The 19,163-nt window shown below is 37.6% G+C and overlaps 1 protein-coding gene across 18 annotated transcripts in view; it reads left to right on the top strand.

Moving 5' to 3' along the window:
- The window catches only part of KIAA1217 (KIAA1217 ortholog), a 338,499-nt gene that overhangs the window by 215,316 nt on the left and 104,020 nt on the right, over window positions 1-19,163 (top strand). The gene's annotated exons all lie outside the window — the stretch shown is intronic.

The following is a 19,163-nucleotide window of genomic DNA, read 5'->3' on the forward strand; positions in this document are numbered from 1 at the left end:
GGTGATGGAAAAAAGAAGAGATAACCCAAAATGCTATATTTGCCTCCACTCTCCCCGTCCTCTCTTCCCTGTGCATTTCTTTCTTTTCTTTCTTTTTTTTTCTTCTTTATGCCTGAATTTATTTGAATTTCTGGGGAGAACAGGTGTTTAGGGGACAGAACAGCACAGGGAGTGGGGCTGAGCTTTTACCATCTTGGAATTGCCACCATGAATCCCTGATTTATTTTTTTTGTTTGTTTTCTGAGACTACAAGCTCTAGGAATTGAAATATAGCATTCTGCACTCAAGAATTATTCCATAGAATATGTGAGGGAGCCTATAATTAAATACTTGTGCACAGATAGCAGTATTGGAAGAATAAATTTGGTGCCAGTCTCTCCAGAAGTGGTTGAAAACCATAAATCATGAAGCGAATAGATAATCACAGATATAACAAACTGTAGCTGCATCTGCTGATTATTTTCTCCTCAACCTCTTGTGTACAATTAAGAATTCAGATGTAACAGCTGGGAATGATTTTCAAATGTTGATCTGAAGCAGAAAGTTCTATTCAGAAACTTTCAGCAGTTCTTTTATCTTCTCCGTTCATTATTTTTTCTGGAATAGGTTAAAAAAGATAGTACTTGACCTGCTCTGCACTGAGACAGAAAAGAGATCATTATAAACTCAGATATGGATTTATTGTTAATGATCCATCTTCTAGTGTGACTGAGTTCAACAGCAAACAGACTGAATATCTGTCAACAGGCTAAACTTTCTTTGGTCAAGAAACTTTATCTGTTAATATTTTATTTTCCTAGTTCAGCAGGGAGGCATTTTTCAAAGGTTTCTCGTTGATAGTTGTGGCAAAGAAACTAAGGTAAAAAGCTCAAAGTGAGTGTCTGTCAAATTAAAAGTAGAGACAATACACAAGTGAAAACTATAAAAAAATTGAGTGTAAATACTAATGTAATCATACATCATTATATACACCGATGAGTATAGAGTTCTATGTATAAATATATTAATATGCTGAACAGGCAGATCTGTGTGGAGCATGTCTACCTGTAAAATTACTACAGAAAGATCTCACATCTGTCACTGTGCTCCACGTGCACCTGAATTCAAAGCATTTGGCATTTAGGGTGTCAAAAGCAGCAGTTCCAGCTTTAGAACACTTTGTTTATTTGTTTATGTCTTGCAATTTTTTTGTATTCTGCTAGTAAAATCTCTGGTTTTAATGGTCCGACAACCAGGTAAGGAATCAATTACCTGAATATGTATGCACATGCATTTACATACTTCCTTTATAACAACAGAAACTTGGAGATCTTTCTCTAGTCTAGTAAAGTGAGTTGTACATCTTTGTTGATGTGGTAGAGGATTATTGTGATGAATATTGTGACTGGTTAATTAACTAGTCCCACTAGAAATGGAAAAAAGAAGAATTGCATTTTTGGTAGAGGAATGTCCTCATGGGGCACTTAGTGCAAGTTTATTTATTCTCATTCGACACATAGAGTTGTGGTGCACATTTTACCTTCAAATGTTTTCTCCTCTGTGATCTGTTACTTTCGTTTGGGCACTTCCAGTTTCTTTGCAGGGAAACAGCATATTTTATTTTTTATCAAACTTTCAAGTCTTAACAGTATTGTTTGCAGATCAAGTCCAGGAAACATGTCTGATCACCTTACACAGATGTGTCATGTTCTGCATTTCTGAAAGATAACCTGCACTGTCAGCCGAAGAACCATTACTCTTTAGACCCAATATTCTACTACTTATCTTTCTCCTTATTTTTGATATGCTTAGTTGCTTGGGGTTTCTTAGTTTTATTTTATTTCATTACAGCACTATGCCCATACCTAAGCTGTTTTCATTATTTTCTTCCTTTGTTCCATTGTTAAGAGACAGAATTATGCTCCTTTCTCTAAGTTGGTCTTGTCCTCTTGGTATCTGGTCTAACGAGTTTACTTATATTGACTGCTGTTTAGGTTAGGGAGTTTTCTTCCTACACTCTTTGTGATTTGATTTTTTTTTAATGATAGAGACATAACAATTTTTTATATAATTTTACTAGCTGAACATTGAAACTCCCAGTGTTCCAGAAAATTTGCATAGAGTGGAGGAGCTGTAATCAACTCCACTTAGTTTTTTAGGCTGGTGACATGAATTTTCAGTGCATCCAGTAATTATGTGAAGTTTTACTCATGATAAACTGTGGGATTTTTTGGGGCTTCAGCTCGAAGAAAACAGTAAAATCAGCTAGTGGGATAAATTTGCATATTGTACAAGATAGGGAAATAGTCAACGATGTTCTTAGTACAAAATGATCTGCATGAACTGATTAACTCAAAGCAATAAAGCAATTTTCAGTGCAGCCAGATGTCATGATGTACGCGCAGGAGCAAAGACCTTGGGCCATGCAAGATCCTGAGGACTTGGCGTGGGGAGCACCGACCTCAGAAGAAATTGAGAGCTGTTTTAGATATTCAGCCAATACTGACCTCTGGATATGACTTGGAGTGGAGAGCCTGCATGGCCTTGGGATTTGTAGGAACAGGGAACTCTTGAGTAATGCGAGGAAGATGGCAGTGCTTACCCAACTGAAACTGAAGGAATTGCTCCTTAAAGGTTTCTTCTAGTTCTGCTTTCCCCAATTTCAAAAAAGCGTTGAATTGTGAAGACCCAGAGAAACCATCTAGTTAATAGCCTGAGGAGATTATTCATCAGAGTAAGCAGGATTTCCCAACTTTAGTCAAGATCCAAACATCTTGAAATGAAGACAAGATGCACACTGTTTGGAGTCTGTGTTTTTATATGAAGAAAACTATCCACTGGAATAGTGTTGGTTGGCTTTTTTGTTTTGGTTTGTTTTGGTTTTGTAATATGTGCTTTATTCTAACAGAAATTAATTTGTATTAGCCCCATTGCCTGTGTTCAGACTAGTAGGTTCCTCTTAACTAAATCTTGGTTTGTGAGTTTTAATTTTCAGGAGGAATGTGAGCATTTCTACTTTTCATCTCTTTAAACAATCAGAAAATTTATAATAGCAGGTTGTGGGATACTAGCTTTTCTGCTTTTTTGTGTTACTTGGAGATGAAATCTTTCCAATAATAGGGTAGCAGACTGGAGAAACAGTCATATGAACAAAGAACTGTTGAACCCTTTGAATTAAAATAAAAGCAGTGCTACTCTCCACCTTAATCAATAGAAGGGGCTGTTTGGGCCATAGGGTTTTTATATTTCTTTTTTGTTTACAGATTTACAAAGAGAATTTTCAAAAGTTGTCTTCAGGTCTTCCTTGAGAGCGTAGTTGCAATATAATTGCAAGATATGTGTTGGGTAAGAGGTAGCGTGTTAAAAAAGACAGCAGCGATGATGGTTTTCAAATAATATATTTTATACAGCAGGAAGAAAGCAATTACTGAAAGGTTAGCCCAGATTATTATTCATAAGTTTTCTAAGCTTTTAAACAAATCGTTGTGCAAATGTTCACAACCTCATCATTTTCTCTCTCTCAGAAGGTGTTCAGATCCCCACATGTGTGACAGATCAAGTGTACTTCCAAAAATAGACGTGTTGTTTGTGCTTGCAGTTGCAGATGATCTTGTTATGACAACGGAGTTTCTGCAAGGAGTTATCTGTGGGCTGTGTGGATCCTTTTTCACTTCAGTTCCTCTTACAGCTGGGAGCTGCTACTGTACCGTAGAACAACCCTCTCCTTTTTGGGCGCAGTGCTTTGGTTTCAAAGCCAAATGCAATTAAGTCATCCTGATTAGATCATTAGAGCCTTCAGTGAAATCTGCTCAGTAACATGCCTGAACTTTTGCTGTGGTTCCAAATGAATAATTTTTTGGTATTTGACTTTGCTTTGAAATGTGGAGTGCTCTTTGCCCAAAGGGGTATCTGGTTTTGTATAAACATGGAAGGTTTCAGACCATTTGAGGGACACAGTGCAGAATAATTCAGCCGTGCTGAAGAACTGAAGTATTTCAGCAATATCATTAACAGTGTGTTCTGTATCTGCTTCATCTTGTTAAAAATGTTTCAAGAGGCCTCTTTACAAACAGGCCTGGAAGAGCTCACCAGGCAGAAGTAGCTGAGACCCCTCCCTGCTGTGTAACTGCTGTATGTGACCCCGTGTACATTCAGCACTAGGCATAAAGTTCTTAAGGGCATCTCTCTTCCCAGACCTGTTGTTCCCGTGGTACACCATGTGCCTCTAGAGTGGTAACTGAGTGTTGCAAAGTATTGAACATTGGATATTGAATATTCTCAGTGCCAAAGCTGGCATGAGGGTGTTATTTACCAGCAAAGGTGAATCCTTAGAGAAAATAGCAATTCACTTTGAAAATTGGGATCCCTTTCACATGCCATGTGGCACTGAGCTATTTTCTGTGGCAAGACTCAGACTTTATTACAGTGGTCTGACAGACACCAGATGCATGTGACATGTTTACTTTGCATGTCTTCACGGTATCGTAGGGGTAAGACATGGCCATAAGAATCACTAGCTGTAGAAAATAGAGGTAGGAGTGTAAAGGTAATAGTGAATGATAAAAATACAGATATAAAACTGGGAAGACAAAATATACAGAAGAAATCCCCTAAACATCTGACACCACCAGCTGTGCCTCCACCTACTTGAAAGTAGTTGGAGCGTTTCTTGTGAGCACTCTGCCTCTGGATTTGTTTGTTTGTTTTCAGTGCTAGAAATTCAGAGAGATTTACTGCAGGAAAAATCACTGCTCAACATGAGTTAGGCTAGCAGAATTTGACTGCTTGACAATATTTGAGAACCAAAACATGTCTCTGTTTGAGTTCAGGTACATTGTTGTTAATACCTAGTCTCCGTTTTAGTAAATAGTAAGCAGTTGTTGTTTTCTTCTATAAGATCTGAATATTCACTGGCAGATTGGGGCTGTCTTGTTTGGTTCTGGGTAAGGCAAGCAGTTACAGCTGAAGCGTAAATAGTATGATCTGATCTACATGCTTTATTTAGCAAGTAATTTAAGGTATATTAGTGTGGACCTCTTTGTCATAAACACAACAGCCAGTGAAAATTCTAAGTTAAGGCTGGTAATAGGGCACATTATTTCTTTTATTCTCCTTGGCATCAAACTAATAATTGATAGTTAACACCATTTTGGTGAGTCTTGTTATAGAAGCCAGACTGTTAAAGCTATTAATTTTCAGAGTTCCAAGCTTTTGTTTGCAGTTTATAAAAGTACAACATTAATGCTTCAGACTTTGCGTCAGCTGTGTGTCACTGAATTCAACTATATGAATAGCTGACTTCTTCCTTCCAGCAAAATGTGTTCTTCACAGTAAGCATTTTTATGTGCTCCTCTGAACCACTCCAGTGAACATAAGAAAATCAAGAAAAGGAATGATAGCCTGAAACATAGTTGGCAAACATTTTATACTTTAATACTGAAATGTGTTTCTTTTGTCAGTAAGTTTACTAAAATTCCATTTTTTTTGAAAGTACAGTGCCTTAGGAAAGATGTAGTACTTGCTAGGGAGGTCATATTTATTAACCAGAAAATAGTAATTGGAAAAGAGATGAAGCATGGTCTGTTGCTTTAGAAATTATTCTTTGAATTGGGCGATTTACAACTGTAAGAGGTCTAGAAGGATTTTATCCCATTTCTACCTCCTAAATTTTTTTTCCCCACTAGCACACCGAGAAAAGGTTTCTTGTGAGGCTTCTGTTTTTTCAATAGACAGAGGAAATGTAAATTGCCTCTAGGTGTTTTCTTAGTTCTAATGAGTTAAGCCTAGTCCGGAAAGAATATGCACAAAAATGGAGAGATGCAACTTGAACATGTGTTTTGCTGTTAATACAGGATGTTGTGAAATAGCAGATTCAGGCATTAGGAATGCAGCACTTTGAGGTGGTAAGTTGTGACTGTACTTGCAGCAATTTGCATAACATTTTCTGCAGGTATTTATCAGTTTACTTTTATTGCTATTTCACTTCCCATGATAAAGAAGTGGAAGACCCCCTTTGCAAACTATGCTGGCCAAAGGAAGTGTTGCCCTTCCTGATCCCGCTATTCCATACCACTAGAAAGACTTTTCCATTTACACAGTTACTGATTTTCCCTTTTTTGTGCTGCATCAGTTTTGACTATGGAAGAGATGCACTTTATCTAACCCAAAAAGATCATATACTTTGGGAAAATTTTTCCGGTGCTTTAGTATCTTTATGCTACTTTAGTATCTTTAATATCTTTAGTACTACTTTATGCTTTTAGCCAAAAAGGCAACTATTAAAAGCGCTCAGGAAATACCAGATAATTCATAAGGCAAATGTGAATGCTAGGGATAGTCCTATGCATAGATGCAGATGTTCCTGGCCCCACTGATGGTTTGTGGCAGTCTAGAGAGAGAGAGAGAGAGAGAGAGAGATACCTGGCTCTTCACATGTGACTGACTTTTGTTCTTCTTGCATGTGAATTAAATGAAAATTAATCTATTCCATATATTGCCATATAGTTCCCCCCATAAGCGATGACATTTGATGCAGCAATGCATGCAAGTGCAATTGAGGTGCCATCACAGGGGCCATGACTGAAAGAGCTGCTGTGTCCTTGTTTCACTTGGTGATCTGCCCTGCACCAACATGTATCAATATAGCTTGAGAGGTAGCAAAAATTGCTGCTTGGGGATTTGCCCCCAGATTTAAACATATGCAGGTCTACAGGTGACACCCAGCAGGTGAAGGGTGTGTGGCTGAAGCTCAGTCCCCCACTGCTCGTAGCTCCTTCAAACTGCCCAGTGTGAGGCAATTTAGGAGAGATCTGTAGCCAACTTAACTTATCTGAGCCATAACATGGCTTTTATGGCCTCTGCTTCAAGGAGCTGAGGATGTTCAAAGTGGCTGATAGCTGCTTGCCTCATCCCTGCAGCTGAAACCAGGCGTATCCCACCCATTAATGTGTGGTCCAGAATTTGAGGGCTCATCTGACAATCGGTTTGTTCACTCTGTGAAGGATAACATTTGGTAGGGGTTTTTTGTTTGTTTGTTTGCTTGCTTGGAGTATACATTTGACAAAGTAACAGGAGGTTGCAAACTGTTTTACCTGTTACTTGGGCCTCGTTAACACACCTTTCTCAGTCCTTGCACAGTAAATACTGCAGCTGGAGTTGCAGACTTTAATAAGCAGGTATCTGTCGTAGCTCCTCAGAAGAAAGGTCTCAAAGGGTAAGTACTGTTTTGTTTCCCCTTCTCTCCCTCCCCATTTTAAATGCTATATAAAAAGGATTTATTCTAGACCATATGTTACCATTTTTTTAGTATTTACTAAGCCATAAAAAGAGAGTTGCCCACTTTCACAATAGTTGTTGTTCCAAGTTTCCTTAAAGTATTTAATGCAAAGAGAACATGCAGGCTCAGTTAACTAGATTGAAAGGATTCATGATGGGAGAATATCTTTTCAAATTGGCATTGTCTACAGAATGCTTTTAAAGACATCTGTGGGGTTTTTGTACTCTTAGACCACACAAACATATTTTTTTTTAATTTTCATTTGCTTTTCAAGCATGAAAAATAGTATCTAGCTAACTTAGAAACATATTTTTCTGGATGTCCTTCACTTATTTTTTTTCTTCATATTATTCTACTGTCTGCCTCTCATTCCTCTTGGTAGAACAATTTGTTTTCCCTCAGCACAGAAGTTACCTTTGTAATTGTCAGTGTAAGCAATACTTTTGGAGAGTTCTATTTACCCTTATCAGTCAAACCTCTACTAAAGAAGGGTCTACCTTTTTAATGAAGAAACAATATTTTTTTTTAGATTTTTAGACCATTAATTTATAAATCATGTAATCTGATACTGAATTACCCCTATGTCATATAAACAAGTGGCCATATGTGTTGAAACTTCACACTTTTGAGTTCCAAAATACAGCAAATGCTGTCCTAACAATTATTACCATTTAGTACCTCAAATTCCTCCCTGAGAAATCTCTTAAAAGCTTTCAGTTTTCCAGACAGGGACATTTAAATGAAATTTATAAGAAGAAGTAATGGATATTGGGAACGAATCTAAACCATTACCTATAAAATCAACACACAGTCCCTCAGTCACATCCCAGAGCAGTCTGTGGAATCATCAATTTCTTGAATTACCAGTGAATCAGAAGAGACATCTAGGTACTGCTGCTACTTGGTCCTTTCCTTATGCCCTACTTTCTTCTGTTAGAGCTCTGACAGAAAGATATATCACATGAAATTATTTATTAATAGCTTCTGAAATAATGAAATTATTATTTCTGTTTAGAATTCAGTGTTCCTTCAGAAAAATGAAACCTAATCTTATTTCTTTCAGCAATGATGTACAACTTACACCCTTGCCTTATTGGATACTATTGAAATTACTAGCCATTTATTCAGTTCCTGAGATAAACAGAACTGAAAGCTCAGTCAATGCATGTCAGAGCAGATATGATCACACACTAGATTTTTTTTCCACTTGGCTTTCTTACACTACCTAACCTTCAGTGAACTCCCTGTAACATCTGCTTTCACAGAATTCTCCTTAATCCACCTTCATTGTCAGGCTGGGTTTTCTGTTTGATTTTTGGAAATAGAGAAGTAATGATACTTCTGGGAATTTCAATAACTAGAGAAAAATGACTGATGATGGGAACTCGTTTAAGAGGGTTAAAGGGATAATAGGGTAATGCAGTCAGTGTGAATAGAAGTCTTGAATATGTTCGTCTCTTCATAAGAATTTAGTATTCCCTTTTGAGTCAATCAAATGAGAGTATCTCTTTAGTTTTGAATTACTTTTGCTCAAAACCTTCAGGATTAAAAAAAGCAATCTGCTAAAGGATCCTATAGTATAGAATATTTGTCATACAACTATTATCTGCCACATAAACTGTCTTTGCATCTCCTTTCTGAGTGGATGAGACTAAGAGCTATGTTTTCCAGTTAGTCAACGTGGAGATTATTCCTGGGAACAGCAATGCCTGTGTCATCAGTTTATGCTGCGAACAGCATGTTGAATAGTATGGCACTGCTGAGTATATCTCAGGGTCATGATTTCTCTCAATCAGAATTGATACAAGTGCAAGCAAGAAGATAATCTTAGGAGGACATTGAAGGGAACTTATGCACCTCTGCAGTGCACACTTAGATGCTGTAACCTACCACGCACAGAATTTTCCTTGCTAACAGCTGCATCAGAGAATAGGAGGTCTTGATGTCCGGAAATAGACAATATACACATCATGGCTGTTTGGAGAAAAAAGTTATATTTATATCCAAAAAAATAGGCAAATGAAGGATGGGGAATAGAGACCAAAAAAAAAGTAAGCATTGCTCCATGGCCAAAATAGGAATTATTTTCTAGTTTCCAAGATAACACTATGACAGAGCAGGCAAAAGTTACCACACGATGTCTGCAGAGTATAAGAACACATTTATTTTCACAAGATTAAGCACCTTCACCCATATTCAGACACATCTAAAAGGACCAGTGCCATTATGTTTTGCTTCATAAGTCCTACAGAATCACCTGTTGGAAAGTGAATTATTCTCAGAAAATTCCTGAAAGAACAGTATATTAGAACCCATTCTTTTTTCACTTTGAATCTTTTAAATCTATTTTTGAAGCTTAAAGAGGGTAACCTGTGGAGATGCCTGTAGTAAAACACATTCCACGAGCTTCTGTGGAGTCAGGATTCCTTTTGTATGCATATCTGTAAATCATGAGACATGTGCTCTCAATGGTGTAACCAGGCAAATGAATAATCTCAAGTACAGACCTACATAATGTTCTGGCTACAGTATTTATTGGCTAGTGAAGGCTGTGCCATGTAATTAGAAGAGACTGAGACACAGTTTTTTCAAATATTTTTTCAAATACCTTTTTTGTTTGTACAGATGACATTGTCTTGTGCTGAATTCAGGAGAGAGAAAGCACTGAGGAATATGAGGTCATTGAATATTCACACAAGAGCAGAAGAAGCTATGTTCTGCTTATCTGGTTTTGTCTACTAATGCTTACTTCATTTCAAAGTTTTAACATTTGATTTGATGAATTTTCAGCAGTTCTGAGAATACTATGTGCTAAGATGTGCATATATGCTAAAAGAAAAGTAAATCAGCAAAGAGAAAATTCAAATATACATACTCTTTTCACTGCCTCTCCCTCTGATATGCAGAAAATTTATCTGTTGGCTCATATTAATCATAAAACGGTTTGGTTTGGAAGGCACCTTAAAGATCATCTAGTTCCAACCTCCCTGCCATGGGCAGAGATACCTTTCAATAGACCAGTTTGCCCAGAACTCCATTCAGCCTGTTCAAGACACCTCCAGGGATATTAGACTTGCTTACTCCTAATTTTTGATACTTTGTCATTTATGAGTGATGCTACCACTGCATCTATAAAGCTTTTTGATGAACGAAGACATTAAAATGTAAAGATCCCAACTTGGGAAACGTTTAAGCATTTGAAGAGAAGACATGTACAATACAAGTAAACAAGATTTTAGAAATCCATCTCTCTTTGTAGCACATAAGAATATGGAATTGCACATTCCTTTCTGCACGAATGTGTTATATCCCCTCCCCCACCTTGTCCTTGGGAAAAAACCTAAATTGTATTGAAAAGTATTATTCATTGGCAGGGGGCCTGGCCCCTTACAAGTTGGAAACCATTTTATATGCTGTAGATTCTTTTCAGTTTTAAAGCCCTGTGTTGGCTTGTGAACAATTATGACATCAACTCTTGAGATCCAACTCTAGCTCTGTTCCCTGTTCTGTAAGGTTTATAAAGCCAGTAGCATTTGTCTTTGTTTCCAAATGGGATATATTTAAACTGACATTTCTGATTAACGAGCTGATGTTATGGTTGGTTTATTATTGGTTTTATATTGTATCTCTCAAATGTAAGTAGATAATTTTAAGAAGAAAGTTTTGCAATACATAATAAAACATTGCAATAACAACATCTGAACAATATATAATATTTGATTATCTATATATAAATCTGAAATTGTAATTAATATTTAAATATCCTTATCAATGAAAACTTACAGTGTTGTTTTGCAATAGTGATGCCACAATAATTTTCCATAGCCTAGAGTTGGCTGGAGTTAATTAGCCCCTAGCGCCATAGCAGTGATATCTGATTGTATCAAAAACAGAATTCACTCGGGACCTTGCAGAATTTCACTGTTTGTGTATAACATTATATGTACTTAATATTTATCTCACTTAGATAACTGATATTATGAGAAAATAAGACTGACTTATTCTGCTGGATTCCACTCTAATTACTCTATAACTATTCAAGTGTAAACTGGTATATGCTGCACAAAGGCATTTCTGAGCTCATATCTCTCTTGTAATTGTCTAAATGACAAGTGTGTGTTTAAGAAAGGGTGGAAGGTAATAAATTCAGTTAATAATAAAACAGGTAGGCTTTTTATGTTGGATGTTGTAGTTCAAAGTTTTAGGTGTTCTAAGGGAAAATGTAGGAGTCTATCCTTAGCAAAACCTCCCTACTATGCTGAGACACTGATCCTTACAAGAGGTTAAGGGCAAGCTTAATGTGGTGTATAAATGTAATGCTTTTCTGTAGCAGTTTTCCCTGCAATATGCTGGAAACTGTTCTTGAGTTAATTATTGCAAAAGCCATGTAAGGTAGAGAGGTACTGTGAGTTCTGTTGTATATGGTGGGCAAAGGACAAGGAAAGTGGTTTTGTAAGGACTGAAATGTGAACCAGAGCTTAACACTCAGCCTATAGAAAGCTATGATTGGACTAAATTTATTCACCCATTTCTCTGTGGTCAGGGGAATTCTGATTTACAGTTTTCTAAGAACACTTTAGTATATTAGAAATAGTTGGTAAGAGAACACTTTCCAAGGAATGAGGTTGCCACTACAGTTATCCGTTGATTTTTCTTACCGAGGTTCCCATTGATGAGTTTTCTCTAAATTGCTTCTGCTCTACAACTTATTTTCTTAAAAGAAATTCAGAACATTGAAGCACATAAATTGAGTGGGGTTTGGTTTTTCGTAAGAGCTGAGCAGAAAACCAGGCTACTGGGTGCAGTCCCCAGGCATCCTGATGTAGGCAGGTACTATACTGCATGAACTCTTTCCTGAAGTTGTCTAGGGCAGTAGTTAAATGTTGGTTCTTGGCCAAAACCTGCAGTTCCCATCATTTGGAGCTGTGAGCTTTAAGTTGTTAGAAAATGTGTCCATTAAAGTTATTTTGGTGGTACACAGCAGAAAGGTGGAACAAAATGCATGTACATATTTTTGTTTATGCTGTCTTCTGAGTAACTACTGTATAATTTTTGTTTTTTTTTTTTACTTTTGGGGCAGGGGAACAACTCCTGTAACCTTAGAATTTTGAATAGGATGTAATCCAAATTTTTATCATTTCAAGTAGCTTTTATAAGGTTTAACTGGATGAGCTGATCACAGCCTAGAAAATCAGGTACGCTTAATCAATACTGAAGATCAAAATAAAGTCCAAAAGAAAGAATTTATAAAAGAAACATTACAATTAATTCTGAGTGACGGAAGATGACAAGCTCATGCATTTTTCTTCATTTCAGAGGGTGCTGTTCTCAGTAGACCATCAGTTGTTCATTGTATACACCATACTGTGCTTTTCAGTGATGGTTATTGTATGAATAACCAGGTCAGCCAGTTGTTTAAATAAAGTTGGGAGAAAAATACCACAGAAAAATGAGAGAAACAGCTATATTCTTTAAACATCATATTTTCCCTATTATTCTTACTTACTTTTCAAAATACTCGAGACAGCTCATGAAAATCTTTTCCTTCTTAGGTCATCATTGGTTTATTCCTTTATAAAGATTTATAATATTTTTTTGTTGTTTATCTTCAGCAATATATTGTGATTCCAAGAAGAGATGATAAAGATAGGATGGAGTGAACAATAGGAAAAACAGACTATTGTAAACAAAGATACTGTATTTGTCTAATTGTCCCAATTTCTAGCTGTGGGACAATTACAGAAAAATGGTAAACAGTATTCTTGACACTTACTTAGTAAAATTTAGTGTCTGAATCCATATTTACATTGTCAGATATCTCAAATATTACATGTCATTGGCTGAAACCTTCCCAATGAATTCAAAATTGGTCTGTTCCATGCAAATATTACCAGAATTAGTAGGAGGCACAGCTAGGTATCTCCTTGTAAACTCTAAGCCTCATTAGGCAACCAACTTTGAGATCTTCAGCCACTGTGTTTTCAGTCTTCTAGGTCTGTACAATGGAGGCTTTTCATATACAAAATTTTACATCACAAAAGAGTGATGCAAGAGTCATAGATTCAGCTCAGGTTCAGATTACCTTAGAGAAACTAGACCAAATCACCATTTTTTCTTCAGCCTGCACCAGTCTGGGTTTGCAGTGTTGCATTGCACAGTGATACTTAAATTCTGTAGCAGGAGACAGATGAATCATAAACACAGAAATAATTTCTTTTATGTATTGGTTACTTTTATGTGAAATGTGGAAAAAGTCTGATAAGCACCCATCCCTGTAGATGTTAGGGCCCAAGGACAGCCAAACAATCTGTTCATGCCTAACTTTGTTAATGAAAATAGTCTCATGGACTTTTCATATGATTATTCTTAATTATGTGCTTAATAATATACTTTAAGCATAAAGCCAATACTGAAACATACAATACCCTGCAGGTTCTTCCTTAAAAACCCCTAGACTTAAAAGTCAACTAAGGTGAACAAGAACTTAGTTTTCCCTTGGTATTGCATGTGAACTGGAGTATAGATACAATACTTTATGTTGAGACAGTGCAAAAATAAGGTGTTTCAACACAGTGTCTCCACATGGTTGGAGAGACAGGAAAAGGGGGGAGACTGTGTGACCTTGGAGAACTTCTGAATCTCTTGAATACCAGACTGTTTTTGACTTTAAAGGTATAACTACTTTATATCTCTTAAAAAGTATGGTTTGGCCTATGTTTTGGATTCCCTTGAGGATTTTTTTATGTGTCTAGTTCTAGGTGTTTGCTTTTCACATTTACTAAATACATGAAATTATGTAAAATAATATCTTAGCTTTAATCCTCACTAAATTTAAATGAAATCCAGGTTTTTAGCACTTGTTTTATTATTATTATTTTACAAAAACTGAGAAAAAGAGAAAAGCAACAATGAAAAGAAGACCCTTCTTTTTTTTTCTTTTGTTTGGAAATCAAAACCAAAATAGTTGGCCTGGCTAACACATACCATTTTCAGCTGTAATGTTCAATGAGTTTGAGCCAAAGAACCTATGCAGTTTGAGTGATGCTGTAGAGGTAGAGTGTGCTGGAAAATGTAAATCCTGAAACATAAGACCTCCTAATGTTTTGTGCAGACGTCTTCCTTGCTATCTCTCTGAGTGCATTCCTGGTTTACATTTCACTGGTCTTTTTGTTTCTGTGCTTCCTTTTGAACCATTTGTCATTGGCCATTCCCATCCCCCCCCCTCCCCCCCCCCCCCCCCGCAGTTGTTTAAATGATGTCTTGTAGATTGCCAGCAGTTGATCCTGTACATTGACTGTGTTTTCATGTGATAAAAGACTTCACCCTTTCCCTCCTTTGGCAGATACTTGTCTGCTTAACATTTCAACTGGAAGAACCTCTCTGGCCTGATCCCAACTGAGTTACTATCCTGACTTTTTCCCATCCCAGCATTGTTGAGAAACACCATTTTCTCGTATCCTCCCCACAAAACCATTGTGCACAGGAAATAGGCAGTTGATCCTCATTTCCTTCCTTCCTTCATTTTCAAGCTGTTTAAGAGGACTTATGAGTCAGCATCTCGTTTAGTTGTATATCATCATCTACATACTCATTTCTGGCCCTTTGTGTTCTCATTATCATTTCCCTGCAGCTTCAGTGATTGCATGTCTCTGCAGGATTTCACCCAGAGACTGTAAACCTACAGAACGCTAATTGTCATCGTAATGTCCTGGGGTCCTGGCTTAACCCACCTTTACTTCATACGGTACTCCTCCCTTTCTCTGATTTTAGCCACTTCTTGTCTCAACAACTGTGTCATCTTCCTGGGTGACCCATGATAAATGTAGTATGCTTAATGTACTCTGCTTTTGTAAGGACTTCCCTTTTGAAATCCATCAGAAGCATAAATCAAGGGCATATTACACAGACTGAAAAAAGGGGGAAAGCTTAACACGCGCCTTGATTTCTCCTCTTTTGCAGCACTGCCAGTACCTCAGTGAAAAGGCACTTCGGCTTGTATGTCACTGCCAGCAAGAACAGCAGTGCTGCATTCCTGCGGAGGGAGCACATTGTGCTCCTAACACCCTTCTGTGACATTATTTCAGACTGACTCAGGGGGACAGATGTCTCCTACTAAATCACCAACACAAATGTCTCAAGCATCTGCGTTTTCCTCTGGAGACTTAGAATTTCAGCGTTCAACAGGCCTGATCCTGCTTAAAATGGTGAATACTTTCCTTTGATCTGCTTAGCAAGCAGATCCCATAAGGCAGACTTGAAGTTCATTCACCCTTGCTTTGAGGGCTCTGGGATAATGACTAATAGAATCAGTCAGCCCTAAGGTATTAATCCTTGTCCTCCCTAAATTGCTGTGTGATAATCCTTTGGGTACTACCTTACAAGTGGTATTCACCAGACTTTTCTTATGACTTCGTTTGATGACATCCAGCACATTCCTGGCAACTTTGCTTTTCTCCTTTGACTCTTAGCTTTCTACGCCTTTTTCCAGGGCCACCACTTTCTCCATTTAGATTTAAAGTTCAAAAGCAAGATGTTTTACAGCTGTTTCCCTTGTCTCTGGTACCTTTCTCACTACAATAATGTCTGGCTCCCGAAATTAGTTTTTCTCCATGTAACACCCCTTCCTGCTCATACCTGCCATTAGTGATGCTCTGCAACTGTTCCTTGGCTGCATACTCTGTCCCAGCCTCAGCTTCCACTCTCCTTGGCCTCTAATATTTTCCACCTTTTTCCAGAGAAAATTACTTATGCTCTTTTGTTGATTTTTTGCATATTATCTTTATATGTTCACCTGCTTTTATGAATCTGCTTCTTTGAATGCCAGTCCAATATGTTCAAGCATTGGTAGTTCTTGTATCCTGGCTATTTGCTTTCACAACTCATAAAGACAACAATAGTTTCCACAGGAGCCTTTTTGCTCTGAGGGTATTTGCTAACAGACAGTGAAAATCCTTATAATTTTTCCACCTCATTGTAGGTTTTCCACGCACTGTTAGAGCTGGTCAAGTAATGTTCATTCAAGCCAGCTAAGGGTCTGCACTCATATAGGAGAATGATAACTCAGGCTCTGTACAACTCCATTTAGGAGGAGACATGGGATCCTATCTGCTGGCCACCAGAGGTTGCTCAGAGCACATTAGTTGAGTGTTCTGCACTCCACAGCTCTTTATTTCTTAGTAAGTCAAGTCCAGGTTTTTTAATCTTCTGTGGGATTTGCCCCAACACCCTCTTTCTCCCCTCATGCTGGGTATTAGATTTGATGCCTCATCTCTCTAGAACAATGACAGAGTCAGTGAGGGAAGCAGGAGATGGGATTGTCCCAGGAACCTGTCCCTGGGGTGGGAAAGATTGCAGCTCTTGCTGCATTTGGAAATAGCAAAGCTCTTCTTGAATTCATTTCCCATCCTTGTGGACTATATATATCCATGTGCATGCCCACAGATGGGAAAAAATTAACATTCCCCTACAATCTAGAAGTAAAGGAAGAAATAGATTATTATTGTTTTCCCTCTTTAAATACCTTTGAGGTCATCAGAGTGCTGATGAAGGCATCAGTGTAGTGTTGAGTTTGGACAGAAATGCAGACAGTTAAGAAATATTTTGGAAAGTTCCAAAGGAAGCCATGCTTCAGGTTTGGATTCAAACCCAAATGTCTTCAAATTTCATTCATAATAAGGTCTTTATATGGGCTGCAGTAATGGTCTTAATTATATTTCTCCCATACTGGCATGTCTGGATCTTCTTTAGGAGATCTGCAGTTTGCTACATGACACCTTGGAGGCCTCATTTGTCTCCTTGTGTAACCTTATGGAGGAATTGGAGAACCCTGCTGCTGCACTGCTGTTGTGGTTCTTGATTTGTGTGTGGTTCATTTTTTTCCTGCAAGACTGTATTTATTCAGAGAACCCTAACTCTTAATCCTGCATCACATCCATTGATTTCAGATCAACTCCCATAAGAGGAGGGGGAGACTTCTGGATCAAAGGTGGACTGATTTTACATATTTTAACTGCAAATCTTCATTTATCTCCTTGCTTTAAAATTAAAATAAATACCATGTTATGATGAGAAGAGGGGGAGAGTTAGGGATACAGGCAACATTTTCTGTGGATTGACTGTGGGAAGTCTTTCAGGTTTCCTCAAGCATCCTTATTTCCTTACCCACCCTTAGGTCGGCATTGATGTTTCACTTCCTTTGGGACTAGGAAAGTCCAGAGAAAAGTGACAGAGTTGTAATTCTGCATGAGGTGACAGCCTCTGAGGAAACTAAATAGCTCAGGTTGATCCTCTGCAATGGCTTTCGGAAGGGCCACTGTTGCACACTTTTTAATGCTGCCACTGGGCAGAGTAATGTCCCTTCTGAAGTGTGGTCTTGGTGTGTAACGATGCCTACATGTCATACAAACAGGAAGAATGATTTTTTCCCCTTGGAAGTCTTGTGCATCTGGCATTGGGATTTAGTCCTTACAGAATCCGTTTTTTTTTCTTTTTAAACAGAATAGTTTAATAAAGGCCAAAGAGGACTTCTCAGGTTTGCATGTGTGGGGTGGTGACACTATAAAGACATGAAAAACACTAATACAGTTTCAGTATTACTGAGACATTAGCAACAGACTGTTTTTGTCTTTGTGGTTTGGAACTGGAATTTATCCAGTTGTTGCCGGAAGGCTACATTTAATTTGTACTGTGTTTGCATAAATAGCTTATTTGTAAAAATCGCATTTTACTTGAACAATTCTGAATTATGCACTTATCATAGGGAGAAAAATGATCTATTGTTCTCTTTAAATAAAATGGCACTGCCCTTCCAAAGTATCCAACAGACAAAAACATGAAAAATCACAGCATACTTATATGTTGCTTATCTCGTCCCCAGAATCAGCTCTCACATGCTCATATCCTCTGGGTTTGTAAAATTCAGAAGATTTTTTGAATTACTCTCTTAATTGTAATGTTGGCATTATAATTACTGGCTAAATAAGATTCTTTAACAATGACATCCTTGTTATCAAAGCAGTTGCACTTCTTTGCCTGGTATGAATAGCTGCGTGCTCTGAACTGGGAAGCAGCAGTTGTTGTGGGAGCCTGATTCTGGTTGGAGGAGGAATGGATTGCTTAGAGAAGGTTTTTTTGGAGCACTGTGCAAAATCTCTTTTACCCCATAGGCAAATGAAGTTTAAGGAAAATACAGGACCTCCACCTCTGCAGACTTAAACAGCAGTAGGCAATTTCCCCTCCAATTAGCATCTCACTCATGTGTTGGAGGGAAACAATGGTTGGGTTTTTTTGGCCCTTAAACCCCTTTTAGCAAATTTTCACATTCTGTGCCTTTAAGATGAGATGTAGAATAGTACAGAGAGATGTCATTGGAGGAGACTTTATAATCATACCATAGTTTCTTTTATTATTTTTTAAATTGGGGTCAATCAAGAGTTATATAGTGTTTCTGAGTTCTGCTTGAAGGATTCCATGTCTCTGTAGTAAGTGTGAGACCAACACAGAAGTATAATGACTGCTGCTAACTCCAGCCAAGAGTTCTACCGTTTCTTATGAGGAATGCATATTATGCCATATCATGTCAGATATGGTTGCTATACATATATATATATGTGTATATATATATATATATTCGCCTGTATGGTTCAATTTTCAGCAATTAACTCTTGTATTAGAAGAATATTCTCTATTTCTTTGACATACAACCACATGTAGTGCACCTGAAATGAGTCCAGCAAGAGTTCTGAGAACATGGCATATTAAGTATTGATAGAGCATATTGTTCCCTGCCACATGTGTTTCCTTCATTTATTTTTAATGCTTCTCTCTTCTCTTCTCTTCTCTTCTCTTCTCTTCTCTTCTCTTCTCTTCTCTTCTCTTCTCTTCTCTTCTCTTCTCTTCTCTTCTCTTC

This window comes from Lepidothrix coronata, unplaced genomic scaffold (assembly GCF_001604755.1).
Source record: "Lepidothrix coronata isolate B3197 unplaced genomic scaffold, Lepidothrix_coronata-1.0 Scaffold59, whole genome shotgun sequence".
Classification (NCBI taxonomy): domain Eukaryota; kingdom Metazoa; phylum Chordata; class Aves; order Passeriformes; family Pipridae; genus Lepidothrix; species Lepidothrix coronata.